This window comes from Microcebus murinus, unplaced genomic scaffold, assembly GCF_040939455.1.
Source record: "Microcebus murinus isolate Inina unplaced genomic scaffold, M.murinus_Inina_mat1.0 scaf030_hap2_Mmur4.0, whole genome shotgun sequence".
Lineage (NCBI taxonomy): Eukaryota > Metazoa > Chordata > Mammalia > Primates > Cheirogaleidae > Microcebus > Microcebus murinus.
This window is the reverse complement of record NW_027438976.1, coordinates 166994-183549: the sequence shown is the minus strand read 5'-3', so window position 1 is coordinate 183549 and position 16556 is coordinate 166994. Positions and strand designations below refer to the sequence as shown.

At 62.5% G+C, this 16556-nt stretch overlaps 4 non-coding genes across 4 annotated transcripts; all 4 read right to left on the bottom strand.

The window, feature by feature from the left end:
* Positions 1-977: 977 nt before the first annotated feature.
* On the bottom strand, positions 978-1096 carry LOC142868364 (5S ribosomal RNA). Its single transcript, XR_012917382.1, has one exon. It is a non-coding gene; the product is annotated as a 5S ribosomal RNA (ribosomal RNA).
* Positions 1097-4873: 3777 nt separating this feature from the next.
* Positions 4874-4992, bottom strand: LOC142868363 (5S ribosomal RNA). Its single transcript, XR_012917381.1, has one exon. It is a non-coding gene; the product is annotated as a 5S ribosomal RNA (ribosomal RNA).
* A 3786-nt stretch (positions 4993-8778) lies between these two features.
* On the bottom strand, positions 8779-8897 carry LOC142868362 (5S ribosomal RNA). The gene has a single exon (XR_012917380.1). It is a non-coding gene; the product is annotated as a 5S ribosomal RNA (ribosomal RNA).
* Positions 8898-12668: 3771 nt separating this feature from the next.
* On the bottom strand, positions 12669-12787 carry LOC142868361 (5S ribosomal RNA). The gene has a single exon (XR_012917379.1). It is a non-coding gene; the product is annotated as a 5S ribosomal RNA (ribosomal RNA).
* Positions 12788-16556: the final 3769 nt, after the last annotated feature.

The following is a 16556-nucleotide window of genomic DNA, read 5'->3' as shown; positions in this document are numbered from 1 at the left end:
AACATTGGTACCCCCACAATACGCTGGAACAACATGAGAGGTATATGAATAAGAACACAGGGGGGGCCGGGCGCGGTGGCTCACGCCTGTAATCCTAGCTCTCTGGGAGGCCGAGGCGGGCGGATTGCTCCAGGTCAGGAGTTCGAAACCAGCCTGAGCAAGAGCGAGACCCCGTCTCTACTAAAAATAGAAAGAAATTAATTGGCCAACTAATATATATAGAAAAACACAGCCGGGCGTGGTGGTGCATGCCTGTAGTCCCAACTACTCGGGAGGCTGAGGCAGCAGGATTGCTTGAGCCCGGAGATTGAGGTTGCTGTGAGCTAGGCTGACGCCATGGCACTCACTCTAGCCTGGGCAGCAAAACGAGACTCTGTCTCAAAAAAAAAAAAAAAAAAAGAACACAGGGGGGAGGGCGGCACGGGCAACACATGTCACCTGAATACTTGTACTCCCATCATCTGCTTGAAAAGAGAGAGAAAAGAAAATGCAATCCTAGAGGTAAGAGACACTTTTTAAACATAATGAATCCGAAGAGAAAAGTAAAAGGAGGCCTGTGGAGCAGGTCTGGGTGTGACTCCGGATCCCCCAACATCAGGTGCCACCACCAAAGATTCCTGCGTGTAGCCCATAGAACCCCAAAAGCAACGGGACGAGTTCTGGTCACATACTCCCTCAAAATGACATCCTGGCCTTCTTCTGGAACTCCCTCCCCTCTCAGACTCTCAAGGTTTCCTCCAGCGTGTCGGTTCCCACAGAGCAGACCTTTGGTCTGAGACCTGACAGTCCAGATGCCACGCATGCTGCCGCGTGGCGGCGGTGTCGCGGCTTGGGACAAGAGGAGGCCCCACGGTGCGGGCTGGGGCGCCAGGCACCGCGCGGGCGCTGAGGGTGGGGGTGACCCCCACCCCGGGCCGCCGCCTCGCTCCCAGAAAGGGGACAGAACAAGAGGCAAGAAAAAAAAAAAAAAAAGCAGCAGCCTGTGGCACCCGGTATTCCCAGGCGGTCTCCCATCCAAGTACTAACCAGGCCCGACCCTGCTTAGCTTCCGAGACCAGACGAGATCGGGGGCGTTCAGGGTGGTGTGGCCCTAGACGGCGGCGGAGGGCGCCCCTGCCCCGCTCGAGAAGCCGAGCCTCTCTGGGCTTCCCCGCCGCCGCCTCCCGCCCCAGGCCCCGCGCCGGGCCGGGCCGGGCCGGTTGAGTTCGCCGGCCGGGTCCCGCTGGCTCCCAGGGACGGGGGTGATGGGCGGGGCGGGGCGGGGCGGGGTGGGGGGCTGTCTCTCTATACACACACACACACACACTCACACTCACTCACACTCACACAAGATGCGCCTCCACGGCTGGACTCGCCAAGGTGGAGCCCTCCCAGCCCCCCTCGTCTCCTCGCCCGGCCTCCTTCACCTACCCGCTGCCCACCCCCAGCGCGTCGCTGCCGCTGACTGCGCACGCGCGGGACGCTCGCCCTTTGACCCCAGCCAGGGGCCGCCCTCCCCCACAACCCCTTTCAGCTGCGCCCCCCCCCTCGCCCTGTGGGTGGGCTGCCGCCTATTCCCCCGGGCCAGGGCTGGGGCACAGCCAGTGTATGGGGCGTCTCTCTCTGGGGATGTGTCCCATGGGTGGGGTGGGGTGGCGTGGTTTGGGGGGCGCTGAAGAAATCAGTCCCCTCCATCTCCTACCTCTGGAAAACGCCCAAGCCCGTGGAGAACTGCCGGCACCGCTTCGTGGGGGCCGGGACCCTCCTCCGTGTCCTCCTGTGGCCCAGTCCAACGGGCCTGGGCCTGGCCGGGGCTGCATTGGACCCCGACCACCCTGGCGTGTGGACTCGCTAAAAATCGGCCATTAGATATTGGATTCCAGCTTCCTGGAGGTCATTTCACTAATGAGTGCACCGGAAAGAGTTTCCTAATCCATCTGTGAGGGTGGCAACTGAAAGAGAATTTTAAAGCTGACAGAATAGGCGAGGGAAGGCATAGGAGATTTCCACACCCAGCAAGGAAGACTTTCCCGAAATGGAAGAAAGAAACGAGCAAACAGAGACACCGGTAGCCCGCCCGGAAAAGAGTCTGCCCCTGAGAGAAAGCACCCTGACCAGGTTCACCCGTGGGTGGGTGGCGAGCTAGCGGCATTCAGAAGAGCGAGGCCCGCAGTCTGTGCGGAAGACACCTGCGCTCGGGTGTGTGTGGCGGCGCGATTCACAAGCAGCTCTAGATGTTAAACCAAGGAGAAGCCAGGGAGTTCCCAACGCCCCAGGTGTCCTCAGCCCACGACTGGCTGCTGTGGGAATGCGAAGCCCGGCTCCTTGTCTCAGAGCGGGGTTCCCAGGAGGATCAGGCTGAAGCTGGGACTTGGCCTCAAAGTGTCCCCTCGCATGGCCACCCCCTTCCCCTTCCTGCTCCTCTACTCCTGGTGCCCCTCCATCCAGGGGCCAGACCTTAAAGAGTCACCGCAAGAGAATCCTGGTCCCAAAGGAGCCTTCTGGGGGACCGGTGCTGAGAGAGGTTGTGGGCATGGCCCGCTGGGGCTCTGCCCGACCCAGGGCTGAGAGATGCCACCTCCCAGCTCTGGGTCCCTGCAGGAAGTGTTGGCAAGCACAGGGCCGGTCCTCCAAAGGCCCAGGTGCAGGGAGCCCAGGCCAAGCAGCCTGTGGAAGAAGCCACTTGCCGTGCCACCCCGGGAACAGGACTGCAGGCCCCGGCCCTTCCCACCTCCTCCTCCTCCTCCTCCTCCGCCCCGCACCCCCCCCCCCCGACATGGCACAGGGCTCAGAGACACCTCAGACTCTTGCTACCCAAAGTGCAAAGGGCATCAGTTGCTCCTCCAAACCCCCCGCCCAGCAGACCGCGTTGTCCAGCCAGCCCCCGGGCCTCCCTGGGGTGCCCAGCACAAAAGTGCAGACACCCACCGGACCCTCAGTCTCAGTTTTCGGAGGTTTTTGCCACTCTAAGGACCCGCAGGCCAGCTGGGCCTTCGGGCAGGACAGAGAGCCCCGGAATCCGACGTGGAGAGCTGCGTGTACGTCCCCATCAGGAGGCGGTCCCCACCTCCGCGGCTCTCCCCTTGCGGGGAGCGGCAGCCCAGCCGGCAGCCGCAGGGCCTCAGGGAAGACACCAGGCTGGGCCCCCGCGGCACAGCGGGGGCACGTCCCCCGCACTCACGCGACTTAGGGACGGCTGCTGGAGACTGCTGCGGCCACCCTGCTGCCGGGTTTCTGGAGGGCTTCCTGGAAGCAGCATCCACACCAAGCCCTTGGAAGGCCCAGGCGACGGAGGAGCCGGTCAGGCAGGGGCCGAGGACGGTGAGAGGCCGGGCGGGAAGGAGCGTGTCAGGCAGGGGCAGAGGACGGTGACCGGCCGGGCGGGGAGGAGCCGGTCAGGCGGGGGCCCAGGACAGTGACGGGCCTGGCCGGGGAGGAGTGCGTCAGGCAGGGGCAGAGGAGACGGGCTGGGTAAGGGTTAGGGTTACAGTTAGGGCACAATTCACAATCCCAAAGACGTGGAAGCGACCCGAGTGCCCATCCATCCAGGAGTGCATCAATAAAATGTGGCGCGTGGACACCACGGAGTGCCATTCGGCTGTGAGGAGCAGCGGTGAGAGGGCGCCTCTCGTGTTCTCCTGGCCAGAGCTGGAACCCGTTCCAGGAAGCCAAGTATCCCAAGAATGGACACACGAGCACCACGTGAGCGCGCTCACCAGCAAATTGGTACGAACGGATGGACGCCTAAGTGGACAGAGAGGAATCACCTTCATCGGGTGGGTGTCGGGCGGGTGGGGGGAGGGGAGGGGCATACACATCCATTAGGCATGGGGTGGGTGCGCACCGACTGGGGGATGGGCGCACTTGAAGCTCTGACCCGAGGGGGGAGGCTTGGAGAGGGCAAGGCACCCGACCTTAACATTGGTACCCCCACAATACGCTGGAACAACATGAGAGGTATATGAATAAGAACACAGGGGGGGCCGGGCGCGGTGGCTCACGCCTGTAATCCTAGCTCTCTGGGAGGCCGAGGCGGGCGGATTGCTCCAGGTCAGGAGTTCGAAACCAGCCTGAGCAAGAGCGAGACCCCGTCTCTACTAAAAATAGAAAGAAATTAATTGGCCAACTAATATATATAGAAAAACACAGCCGGGCGTGGTGGTGCATGCCTGTAGTCCCAACTACTCGGGAGGCTGAGGCAGCAGGATTGCTTGAGCCCGGAGATTGAGGTTGCTGTGAGCTAGGCTGACGCCATGGCACTCACTCTAGCCTGGGCAGCAAAACGAGACTCTGTCTCAAAAAAAAAAAAAAAAAAAGAACACAGGGGGGAGGGCGGCACGGGCAACACATGTCACCTGAATACTTGTACTCCCATCATCTGCTTGAAAAGAGAGAGAAAAGAAAATGCAATCCTAGAGGTAAGAGACACTTTTTAAACATAATGAATCCGAAGAGAAAAGTAAAAGGAGGCCTGTGGAGCAGGTCTGGGTGTGACTCCGGATCCCCCAACATCAGGTGCCACCACCAAAGATTCCTGCGTGTAGCCCATAGAACCCCAAAAGCAACGGGACGAGTTCTGGTCACATACTCCCTCAAAATGACATCCTGGCCTTCTTCTGGAACTCCCTCCCCTCTCAGACTCTCAAGGTTTCCTCCAGCGTGTCGGTTCCCACAGAGCAGACCTTTGGTCTGAGACCTGACAGTCCAGATGCCACGCATGCTGCCGCGTGGCGGCGGTGTCGCGGCTTGGGACAAGAGGAGGCCCCACGGTGCGGGCTGGGGCGCCAGGCACCGCGCGGGCGCTGAGGGTGGGGGTGACCCCCACCCCGGGCCGCCGCCTCGCTCCCAGAAAGGGGACAGAACAAGAGGCAAGAAAAAAAAAAAAAAAAGCAGCAGCCTGTGGCACCCGGTATTCCCAGGCGGTCTCCCATCCAAGTACTAACCAGGCCCGACCCTGCTTAGCTTCCGAGACCAGACGAGATCGGGGGCGTTCAGGGTGGTGTGGCCCTAGACGGCGGCGGAGGGCGCCCCTGCCCCGCTCGAGAAGCCGAGCCTCTCTGGGCTTCCCCGCCGCCGCCTCCCGCCCCAGGCCCCGCGCCGGGCCGGGCCGGGCCGGTTGAGTTCGCCGGCCGGGTCCCGCTGGCTCCCAGGGACGGGGGTGATGGGCGGGGCGGGGCGGGGCGGGGCGGGGCGGGGTGGGGGGCTGTCTCTCTATACACACACACACACACACTCACACTCACTCACACTCACACAAGATGCGCCTCCACGGCTGGACTCGCCAAGGTGGAGCCCTCCCAGCCCCCCTCGTCTCCTCGCCCGGCCTCCTTCACCTACCCGCTGCCCACCCCCAGCGCGTCGCTGCCGCTGACTGCGCACGCGCGGGACGCTCGCCCTTTGACCCCAGCCAGGGGCCGCCCTCCCCCACAACCCCTTTCAGCTGCGCCCCCCCCCTCGCCCTGTGGGTGGGCTGCCGCCTATTCCCCCGGGCCAGGGCTGGGGCACAGCCAGTGTATGGGGCGTCTCTCTCTGGGGATGTGTCCCATGGGTGGGGTGGGGTGGCGTGGTTTGGGGGGCGCTGAAGAAATCAGTCCCCTCCATCTCCTACCTCTGGAAAACGCCCAAGCCCGTGGAGAACTGCCGGCACCGCTTCGTGGGGGCCGGGACCCTCCTCCGTGTCCTCCTGTGGCCCAGTCCAACGGGCCTGGGCCTGGCCGGGGCTGCATTGGACCCCGACCACCCTGGCGTGTGGACTCGCTAAAAATCGGCCATTAGATATTGGATTCCAGCTTCCTGGAGGTCATTTCACTAATGAGTGCACCGGAAAGAGTTTCCTAATCCATCTGTGAGGGTGGCAACTGAAAGAGAATTTTAAAGCTGACAGAATAGGCGAGGGAAGGCATAGGAGATTTCCACACCCAGCAAGGAAGACTTTCCCGAAATGGAAGAAAGAAACGAGCAAACAGAGACACCGGTAGCCCGCCCGGAAAAGAGTCTGCCCCTGAGAGAAAGCACCCTGACCAGGTTCACCCGTGGGTGGGTGGCGAGCCAGCGGCATTCAGAAGAGCGAGGCCCGCAGTCTGTGCGGAAGACACCTGCGCTCGGGTGTGTGTGGCGGCGCGATTCACAAGCAGCTCTAGATGTTAAACCAAGGAGAAGCCAGGGAGTTCCCAACGCCCCAGGTGTCCTCAGCCCACGACTGGCTGCTGTGGGAATGCGAAGCCCGGCTCCTTGTCTCAGAGCGGGGTTCCCAGGAGGATCAGGCTGAAGCTGGGACTTGGCCTCAAAGTGTCCCCTCGCATGGCCACCCCCTTCCCCTTCCTGCTCCTCTACTCCTGGTGCCCCTCCATCCAGGGGCCAGACCTTAAAGAGTCACCGCAAGAGAATCCTGGTCCCAAAGGAGCCTTCTGGGGGACCGGTGCTGAGAGAGGTTGTGGGCATGGCCCGCTGGGGCTCTGCCCGACCCAGGGCTGAGAGATGCCACCTCCCAGCTCTGGGTCCCTGCAGGAAGTGTTGGCAAGCACAGGGCCGGTCCTCCAAAGGCCCAGGTGCAGGGAGCCCAGGCCAAGCAGCCTGTGGAAGAAGCCACTTGCCGTGCCACCCCGGGAACAGGACTGCAGGCCCCGGCCCTTCCCACCTCCTCCTCCTCCTCCTCCTCCGCCCCGCACCCCCCCCCCCGACATGGCACAGGGCTCAGAGACACCTCAGACTCTTGCTACCCAAAGTGCAAAGGGCATCAGTTGCTCCTCCAAACCCCCCGCCCAGCAGACCGCGTTGTCCAGCCAGCCCCCGGGCCTCCCTGGGGTGCCCAGCACAAAAGTGCAGACACCCACCGGACCCTCAGTCTCAGTTTTCGGAGGTTTTTGCCACTCTAAGGACCCGCAGGCCAGCTGGGCCTTCGGGCAGGACAGAGAGCCCCGGAATCCGACGTGGAGAGCTGCGTGTACGTCCCCATCAGGAGGCGGTCCCCACCTCCGCGGCTCTCCCCTTGCGGGGAGCGGCAGCCCAGCCGGCAGCCGCAGGGCCTCAGGGAAGACACCAGGCTGGGCCCCCGCGGCACAGCGGGGGCACGTCCCCCGCACTCACGCGACTTAGGGACGGCTGCTGGAGACTGCTGCGGCCACCCTGCTGCCGGGTTTCTGGAGGGCTTCCTGGAAGCAGCATCCACACCAAGCCCTTGGAAGGCCCAGGCGACGGAGGAGCCGGTCAGGCAGGGGCCGAGGACGGTGAGAGGCCGGGCGGGAAGGAGCGTGTCAGGCAGGGGCAGAGGACGGTGACCGGCCGGGCGGGGAGGAGCCGGTCAGGCGGGGGCCCAGGACAGTGACGGGCCTGGCCGGGGAGGAGTGCGTCAGGCAGGGGCAGAGGAGACGGGCTGGGTAAGGGTTAGGGTTACAGTTAGGGCACAATTCACAATCCCAAAGACGTGGAAGCGACCCGAGTGCCCATCCATCCAGGAGTGCATCAATAAAATGTGGCGCGTGGACACCACGGAGTGCCATTCGGCTGTGAGGAGCAGCGGTGAGAGGGCGCCTCTCGTGTTCTCCTGGCCAGAGCTGGAACCCGTTCCAGGAAGCCAAGTATCCCAAGAATGGACACACGAGCACCACGTGAGCGCGCTCACCAGCAAATTGGTACGAACGGATGGACGCCTAAGTGGACAGAGAGGAATCACCTTCATCGGGTGGGTGTCGGGCGGGTGGGGGGAGGGGAGGGGCATACACATCCATTAGGCATGGGGTGGGTGCGCACCGACTGGGGGATGGGCGCACTTGAAGCTCTGACCCGAGGGGGGAGGCTTGGAGAGGGCAAGGCACCCGACCTTAACATTGGTACCCCCACAATACGCTGGAACAACATGAGAGGTATATGAATAAGAACACAGGGGGGGCCGGGCGCGGTGGCTCACGCCTGTAATCCTAGCTCTCTGGGAGGCCGAGGCGGGCGGATTGCTCCAGGTCAGGAGTTCGAAACCAGCCTGAGCAAGAGCGAGACCCCGTCTCTACTAAAAATAGAAAGAAATTAATTGGCCAACTAATATATATAGAAAAACACAGCCGGGCGTGGTGGTGCATGCCTGTAGTCCCAACTACTCGGGAGGCTGAGGCAGCAGGATTGCTTGAGCCCGGAGATTGAGGTTGCTGTGAGCTAGGCTGACGCCATGGCACTCACTCTAGCCTGGGCAGCAAAACGAGACTCTGTCTCAAAAAAAAAAAAAAAAAAAGAACACAGGGGGGAGGGCGGCACGGGCAACACATGTCACCTGAATACTTGTACTCCCATCATCTGCTTGAAAAGAGAGAGAAAAGAAAATGCAATCCTAGAGGTAAGAGACACTTTTTAAACATAATGAATCCGAAGAGAAAAGTAAAAGGAGGCCTGTGGAGCAGGTCTGGGTGTGACTCCGGATCCCCCAACATCAGGTGCCACCACCAAAGATTCCTGCGTGTAGCCCATAGAACCCCAAAAGCAACGGGACGAGTTCTGGTCACATACTCCCTCAAAATGACATCCTGGCCTTCTTCTGGAACTCCCTCCCCTCTCAGACTCTCAAGGTTTCCTCCAGCGTGTCGGTTCCCACAGAGCAGACCTTTGGTCTGAGACCTGACAGTCCAGATGCCACGCATGCTGCCGCGTGGCGGCGGTGTCGCGGCTTGGGACAAGAGGAGGCCCCACGGTGCGGGCTGGGGCGCCAGGCACCGCGCGGGCGCTGAGGGTGGGGGTGACCCCCACCCCGGGCCGCCGCCTCGCTCCCAGAAAGGGGACAGAACAAGAGGCAAGAAAAAAAAAAAAAAAAGCAGCAGCCTGTGGCACCCGGTATTCCCAGGCGGTCTCCCATCCAAGTACTAACCAGGCCCGACCCTGCTTAGCTTCCGAGACCAGACGAGATCGGGGGCGTTCAGGGTGGTGTGGCCCTAGACGGCGGCGGAGGGCGCCCCTGCCCCGCTCGAGAAGCCGAGCCTCTCTGGGCTTCCCCGCCGCCGCCTCCCGCCCCAGGCCCCGCGCCGGGCCGGGCCGGGCCGGTTGAGTTCGCCGGCCGGGTCCCGCTGGCTCCCAGGGACGGGGGTGATGGGCGGGGCGGGGCGGGGCGGGGCGGGGCGGGGTGGGGGGCTGTCTCTCTATACACACACACACACACACTCACACTCACTCACACTCACACAAGATGCGCCTCCACGGCTGGACTCGCCAAGGTGGAGCCCTCCCAGCCCCCCTCGTCTCCTCGCCCGGCCTCCTTCACCTACCCGCTGCCCACCCCCAGCGCGTCGCTGCCGCTGACTGCGCACGCGCGGGACGCTCGCCCTTTGACCCCAGCCAGGGGCCGCCCTCCCCCACAACCCCTTTCAGCTGCGCCCCCCCCCTCGCCCTGTGGGTGGGCTGCCGCCTATTCCCCCGGGCCAGGGCTGGGGCACAGCCAGTGTATGGGGCGTCTCTCTCTGGGGATGTGTCCCATGGGTGGGGTGGGGTGGCGTGGTTTGGGGGGCGCTGAAGAAATCAGTCCCCTCCATCTCCTACCTCTGGAAAACGCCCAAGCCCGTGGAGAACTGCCGGCACCGCTTCGTGGGGGCCGGGACCCTCCTCCGTGTCCTCCTGTGGCCCAGTCCAACGGGCCTGGGCCTGGCCGGGGCTGCATTGGACCCCGACCACCCTGGCGTGTGGACTCGCTAAAAATCGGCCATTAGATATTGGATTCCAGCTTCCTGGAGGTCATTTCACTAATGAGTGCACCGGAAAGAGTTTCCTAATCCATCTGTGAGGGTGGCAACTGAAAGAGAATTTTAAAGCTGACAGAATAGGCGAGGGAAGGCATAGGAGATTTCCACACCCAGCAAGGAAGACTTTCCCGAAATGGAAGAAAGAAACGAGCAAACAGAGACACCGGTAGCCCGCCCGGAAAAGAGTCTGCCCCTGAGAGAAAGCACCCTGACCAGGTTCACCCGTGGGTGGGTGGCGAGCTAGCGGCATTCAGAAGAGCGAGGCCCGCAGTCTGTGCGGAAGACACCTGCGCTCGGGTGTGTGTGGCGGCGCGATTCACAAGCAGCTCTAGATGTTAAACCAAGGAGAAGCCAGGGAGTTCCCAACGCCCCAGGTGTCCTCAGCCCACGACTGGCTGCTGTGGGAATGCGAAGCCCGGCTCCTTGTCTCAGAGCGGGGTTCCCAGGAGGATCAGGCTGAAGCTGGGACTTGGCCTCAAAGTGTCCCCTCGCATGGCCACCCCCTTCCCCTTCCTGCTCCTCTACTCCTGGTGCCCCTCCATCCAGGGGCCAGACCTTAAAGAGTCACCGCAAGAGAATCCTGGTCCCAAAGGAGCCTTCTGGGGGACCGGTGCTGAGAGAGGTTGTGGGCATGGCCCGCTGGGGCTCTGCCCGACCCAGGGCTGAGAGATGCCACCTCCCAGCTCTGGGTCCCTGCAGGAAGTGTTGGCAAGCACAGGGCCGGTCCTCCAAAGGCCCAGGTGCAGGGAGCCCAGGCCAAGCAGCCTGTGGAAGAAGCCACTTGCCGTGCCACCCCGGGAACAGGACTGCAGGCCCCGGCCCTTCCCACCTCCTCCTCCTCCTCCTCCTCCGCCCCGCACCCCCCCCCCCCGACATGGCACAGGGCTCAGAGACACCTCAGACTCTTGCTACCCAAAGTGCAAAGGGCATCAGTTGCTCCTCCAAACCCCCCGCCCAGCAGACCGCGTTGTCCAGCCAGCCCCCGGGCCTCCCTGGGGTGCCCAGCACAAAAGTGCAGACACCCACCGGACCCTCAGTCTCAGTTTTCGGAGGTTTTTGCCACTCTAAGGACCCGCAGGCCAGCTGGGCCTTCGGGCAGGACAGAGAGCCCCGGAATCCGACGTGGAGAGCTGCGTGTACGTCCCCATCAGGAGGCGGTCCCCACCTCCGCGGCTCTCCCCTTGCGGGGAGCGGCAGCCCAGCCGGCAGCCGCAGGGCCTCAGGGAAGACACCAGGCTGGGCCCCCGCGGCACAGCGGGGGCACGTCCCCCGCACTCACGCGACTTAGGGACGGCTGCTGGAGACTGCTGCGGCCACCCTGCTGCCGGGTTTCTGGAGGGCTTCCTGGAAGCAGCATCCACACCAAGCCCTTGGAAGGCCCAGGCGACGGAGGAGCCGGTCAGGCAGGGGCCGAGGACGGTGAGAGGCCGGGCGGGAAGGAGCGTGTCAGGCAGGGGCAGAGGACGGTGACCGGCCGGGCGGGGAGGAGCCGGTCAGGCGGGGGCCCAGGACAGTGACGGGCCTGGCCGGGGAGGAGTGCGTCAGGCAGGGGCAGAGGAGACGGGCTGGGTAAGGGTTAGGGTTACAGTTAGGGCACAATTCACAATCCCAAAGACGTGGAAGCGACCCGAGTGCCCATCCATCCAGGAGTGCATCAATAAAATGTGGCGCGTGGACACCACGGAGTGCCATTCGGCTGTGAGGAGCAGCGGTGAGAGGGCGCCTCTCGTGTTCTCCTGGCCAGAGCTGGAACCCGTTCCAGGAAGCCAAGTATCCCAAGAATGGACACACGAGCACCACGTGAGCGCGCTCACCAGCAAATTGGTACGAACGGATGGACGCCTAAGTGGACAGAGAGGAATCACCTTCATCGGGTGGGGGGAGGGGAGGGGCATACACATCCATTAGGCATGGGGTGGGTGCGCACCGACTGGGGGATGGGCGCACTTGAAGCTCTGACCCGAGGGGGGAGGCTTGGAGAGGGCAAGGCACCCGACCTTAACATTGGTACCCCCACAATACGCTGGAACAACATGAGAGGTATATGAATAAGAACACAGGGGGGGCCGGGCGCGGTGGCTCACGCCTGTAATCCTAGCTCTCTGGGAGGCCGAGGCGGGCGGATTGCTCCAGGTCAGGAGTTCGAAACCAGCCTGAGCAAGAGCGAGACCCCGTCTCTACTAAAAATAGAAAGAAATTAATTGGCCAACTAATATATATAGAAAAACACAGCCGGGCGTGGTGGTGCATGCCTGTAGTCCCAACTACTCGGGAGGCTGAGGCAGCAGGATTGCTTGAGCCCGGAGATTGAGGTTGCTGTGAGCTAGGCTGACGCCATGGCACTCACTCTAGCCTGGGCAGCAAAACGAGACTCTGTCTCAAAAAAAAAAAAAAAAAAAGAACACAGGGGGGAGGGCGGCACGGGCAACACATGTCACCTGAATACTTGTACTCCCATCATCTGCTTGAAAAGAGAGAGAAAAGAAAATGCAATCCTAGAGGTAAGAGACACTTTTTAAACATAATGAATCCGAAGAGAAAAGTAAAAGGAGGCCTGTGGAGCAGGTCTGGGTGTGACTCCGGATCCCCCAACATCAGGTGCCACCACCAAAGATTCCTGCGTGTAGCCCATAGAACCCCAAAAGCAACGGGACGAGTTCTGGTCACATACTCCCTCAAAATGACATCCTGGCCTTCTTCTGGAACTCCCTCCCCTCTCAGACTCTCAAGGTTTCCTCCAGCGTGTCGGTTCCCACAGAGCAGACCTTTGGTCTGAGACCTGACAGTCCAGATGCCACGCATGCTGCCGCGTGGCCGCGGTGTCGCGGCTTGGGACAAGAGGAGGCCCCACGGTGCGGGCTGGGGCGCCAGGCACCGCGCGGGCGCTGAGGGTGGGGGTGACCCCCACCCCGGGCCGCCGCCTCGCTCCCAGAAAGGGGACAGAACAAGAGGCAAGAAAAAAAAAAAAAAAGCAGCAGCCTGTGGCACCCGGTATTCCCAGGCGGTCTCCCATCCAAGTACTAACCAGGCCCGACCCTGCTTAGCTTCCGAGACCAGACGAGATCGGGGGCGTTCAGGGTGGTGTGGCCCTAGACGGCGGCGGAGGGCGCCCCTGCCCCGCTCGAGAAGCCGAGCCTCTCTGGGCTTCCCCGCCGCCGCCTCCCGCCCCAGGCCCCGCGCCGGGCCGGGCCGGTTGAGTTCGCCGGCCGGGTCCGGCGGGCTCCCAGGGACGGGGGTGATGGGCGGGGCGGGGCGGGGCGGGGTGGGGGGCTGTCTCTCTATACACACACACACACACACTCACACTCACTCACACTCACACAAGATGCGCCTCCACGGCTGGACTCGCCAAGGTGGAGCCCTCCCAGCCCCCCTCGTCTCCTCGCCCGGCCTCTTTCACCTACCCGCTGCCCACCCCCAGCGCGTCGCTGCCGCTGACTGCGCACGCGCGGGACGCTCGCCCTTTGACCCCAGCCAGGGGCCGCCCTCCCCCACAACCCCTTTCAGCTGCGCCCCCCCCCTCGCCCTGTGGGTGGGCTGCCGCCTATTCCCCCGGGCCAGGGCTGGGGCACAGCCAGTGTATGGGGCGTCTCTCTCTGGGGATGTGTCCCATGGGTGGGGTGGGGTGGCGTGGTTTGGGGGGCGCTGAAGAAATCAGTCCCCTCCATCTCCTACCTCTGGAAAACGCCCAAGCCCGTGGAGAACTGCCGGCACCGCTTCGTGGGGGCCGGGACCCTCCTCCGTGTCCTCCTGTGGCCCAGTCCAACGGGCCTGGGCCTGGCCGGGGCTGCATTGGACCCCGACCACCCTGGCGTGTGGACTCGCTAAAAATCGGCCATTAGATATTGGATTCCAGCTTCCTGGAGGTCATTTCACTAATGAGTGCACCGGAAAGAGTTTCCTAATCCATCTGTGAGGGTGGCAACTGAAAGAGAATTTTAAAGCTGACAGAATAGGCGAGGGAAGGCATAGGAGATTTCCACACCCAGCAAGGAAGACTTTCCCGAAATGGAAGAAAGAAACGAGCAAACAGAGACACCGGTAGCCCGCCCGGAAAAGAGTCTGCCCCTGAGAGAAAGCACCCTGACCAGGTTCACCCGTGGGTGGGTGGCGAGCTAGCGGCATTCAGAAGAGCGAGGCCCGCAGTCTGTGCGGAAGACACCTGCGCTCGGGTGTGTGTGGCGGCGCGATTCACAAGCAGCTCTAGATGTTAAACCAAGGAGAAGCCAGGGAGTTCCCAACGCCCCAGGTGTCCTCAGCCCACGACTGGCTGCTGTGGGAATGCGAAGCCCGGCTCCTTGTCTCAGAGCGGGGTTCCCAGGAGGATCAGGCTGAAGCTGGGACTTGGCCTCAAAGTGTCCCCTCGCATGGCCACCCCCTTCCCCTTCCTGCTCCTCTACTCCTGGTGCCCCTCCATCCAGGGGCCAGACCTTAAAGAGTCACCGCAAGAGAATCCTGGTCCCAAAGGAGCCTTCTGGGGGACCGGTGCTGAGAGAGGTTGTGGGCATGGCCCGCTGGGGCTCTGCCCGACCCAGGGCTGAGAGATGCCACCTCCCAGCTCTGGGTCCCTGCAGGAAGTGTTGGCAAGCACAGGGCCGGTCCTCCAAAGGCCCAGGTGCAGGGAGCCCAGGCCAAGCAGCCTGTGGAAGAAGCCACTTGCCGTGCCACCCCGGGAACAGGACTGCAGGCCCCGGCCCTTCCCACCTCCTCCTCCTCCTCCTCCTCCGCCCCGCACCCCCCCCCCCGACATGGCACAGGGCTCAGAGACACCTCAGACTCTTGCTACCCAAAGTGCAAAGGGCATCAGTTGCTCCTCCAAACCCCCCGCCCAGCAGACCGCGTTGTCCAGCCAGCCCCCGGGCCTCCCTGGGGTGCCCAGCACAAAAGTGCAGACACCCACCGGACCCTCAGTCTCAGTTTTCGGAGGTTTTTGCCACTCTAAGGACCCGCAGGCCAGCTGGGCCTTCGGGCAGGACAGAGAGCCCCGGAATCCGACGTGGAGAGCTGCGTGTACGTCCCCATCAGGAGGCGGTCCCCACCTCCGCGGCTCTCCCCTTGCGGGGAGCGGCAGCCCAGCCGGCAGCCGCAGGGCCTCAGGGAAGACACCAGGCTGGGCCCCCGCGGCACAGCGGGGGCACGTCCCCCGCACTCACGCGACTTAGGGACGGCTGCTGGAGACTGCTGCGGCCACCCTGCTGCCGGGTTTCTGGAGGGCTTCCTGGAAGCAGCATCCACACCAAGCCCTTGGAAGGCCCAGGCGACGGAGGAGCCGGTCAGGCAGGGGCCGAGGACGGTGAGAGGCCGGGCGGGAAGGAGCGTGTCAGGCAGGGGCAGAGGACGGTGACCGGCCGGGCGGGGAGGAGCCGGTCAGGCGGGGGCCCAGGACAGTGACGGGCCTGGCCGGGGAGGAGTGCGTCAGGCAGGGGCAGAGGAGACGGGCTGGGTAAGGGTTAGGGTTACAGTTAGGGCACAATTCACAATCCCAAAGACGTGGAAGCGACCCGAGTGCCCATCCATCCAGGAGTGCATCAATAAAATGTGGCGCGTGGACACCACGGAGTGCCATTCGGCTGTGAGGAGCAGCGGTGAGAGGGCGCCTCTCGTGTTCTCCTGGCCAGAGCTGGAACCCGTTCCAGGAAGCCAAGTATCCCAAGAATGGACACACGAGCACCACGTGAGCGCGCTCACCAGCAAATTGGTACGAACGGATGGACGCCTAAGTGGACAGAGAGGAATCACCTTCATCGGGTGGGTGTCGGGCGGGTGGGGGGAGGGGAGGGGCATACACATCCATTAGGCATGGGGTGGGTGCGCACCGACTGGGGGATGGGCGCACTTGAAGCTCTGACCCGAGGGGGGAGGCTTGGAGAGGGCAAGGCACCCGACCTTAACATTGGTACCCCCACAATACGCTGGAACAACATGAGAGGTATATGAATAAGAACACAGGGGGGGCCGGGCGCGGTGGCTCACGCCTGTAATCCTAGCTCTCTGGGAGGCCGAGGCGGGCGGATTGCTCCAGGTCAGGAGTTCGAAACCAGCCTGAGCAAGAGCGAGACCCCGTCTCTACTAAAAATAGAAAGAAATTAATTGGCCAACTAATATATATAGAAAAACACAGCCGGGCGTGGTGGTGCATGCCTGTAGTCCCAACTACTCGGGAGGCTGAGGCAGCAGGATTGCTTGAGCCCGGAGATTGAGGTTGCTGTGAGCTAGGCTGACGCCATGGCACTCACTCTAGCCTGGGCAGCAAAACGAGACTCTGTCTCAAAAAAAAAAAAAAAAAAGAACACAGGGGGGAGGGCGGCACGGGCAACACATGTCACCTGAATACTTGTACTCCCATCATCTGCTTGAAAAGAGAGAGAAAAGAAAATGCAATCCTAGAGGTAAGAGACACTTTTTAAACATAATGAATCCGAAGAGAAAAGTAAAAGGAGGCCTGTGGAGCAGGTCTGGGTGTGACTCCGGATCCCCCAACATCAGGTGCCACCACCAAAGATTCCTGCGTGTAGCCCATAGAACCCCAAAAGCAACGGGACGAGTTCTGGTCACATACTCCCTCAAAATGACATCCTGGCCTTCTTCTGGAACTCCCTCCCCTCTCAGACTCTCAAGGTTTCCTCCAGCGTGTCGGTTCCCACAGAGCAGACCTTTGGTCTGAGACCTGACAGTCCAGATGCCACGCATGCTGCCGCGTGGCGGCGGTGTCGCGGCTTGGGACAAGAGGAGGCCCCACGGTGCGGGCTGGGGCGCCAGGCACCGCGCGGGCGCTGAGGGTGGGGGTGACCCCCACCCCGGGCCGCCGCCTCGCTCCCAGAAAGGGGACAGAACAAGAGGCAAGAAAAAAAAAAAAAAAGCAGC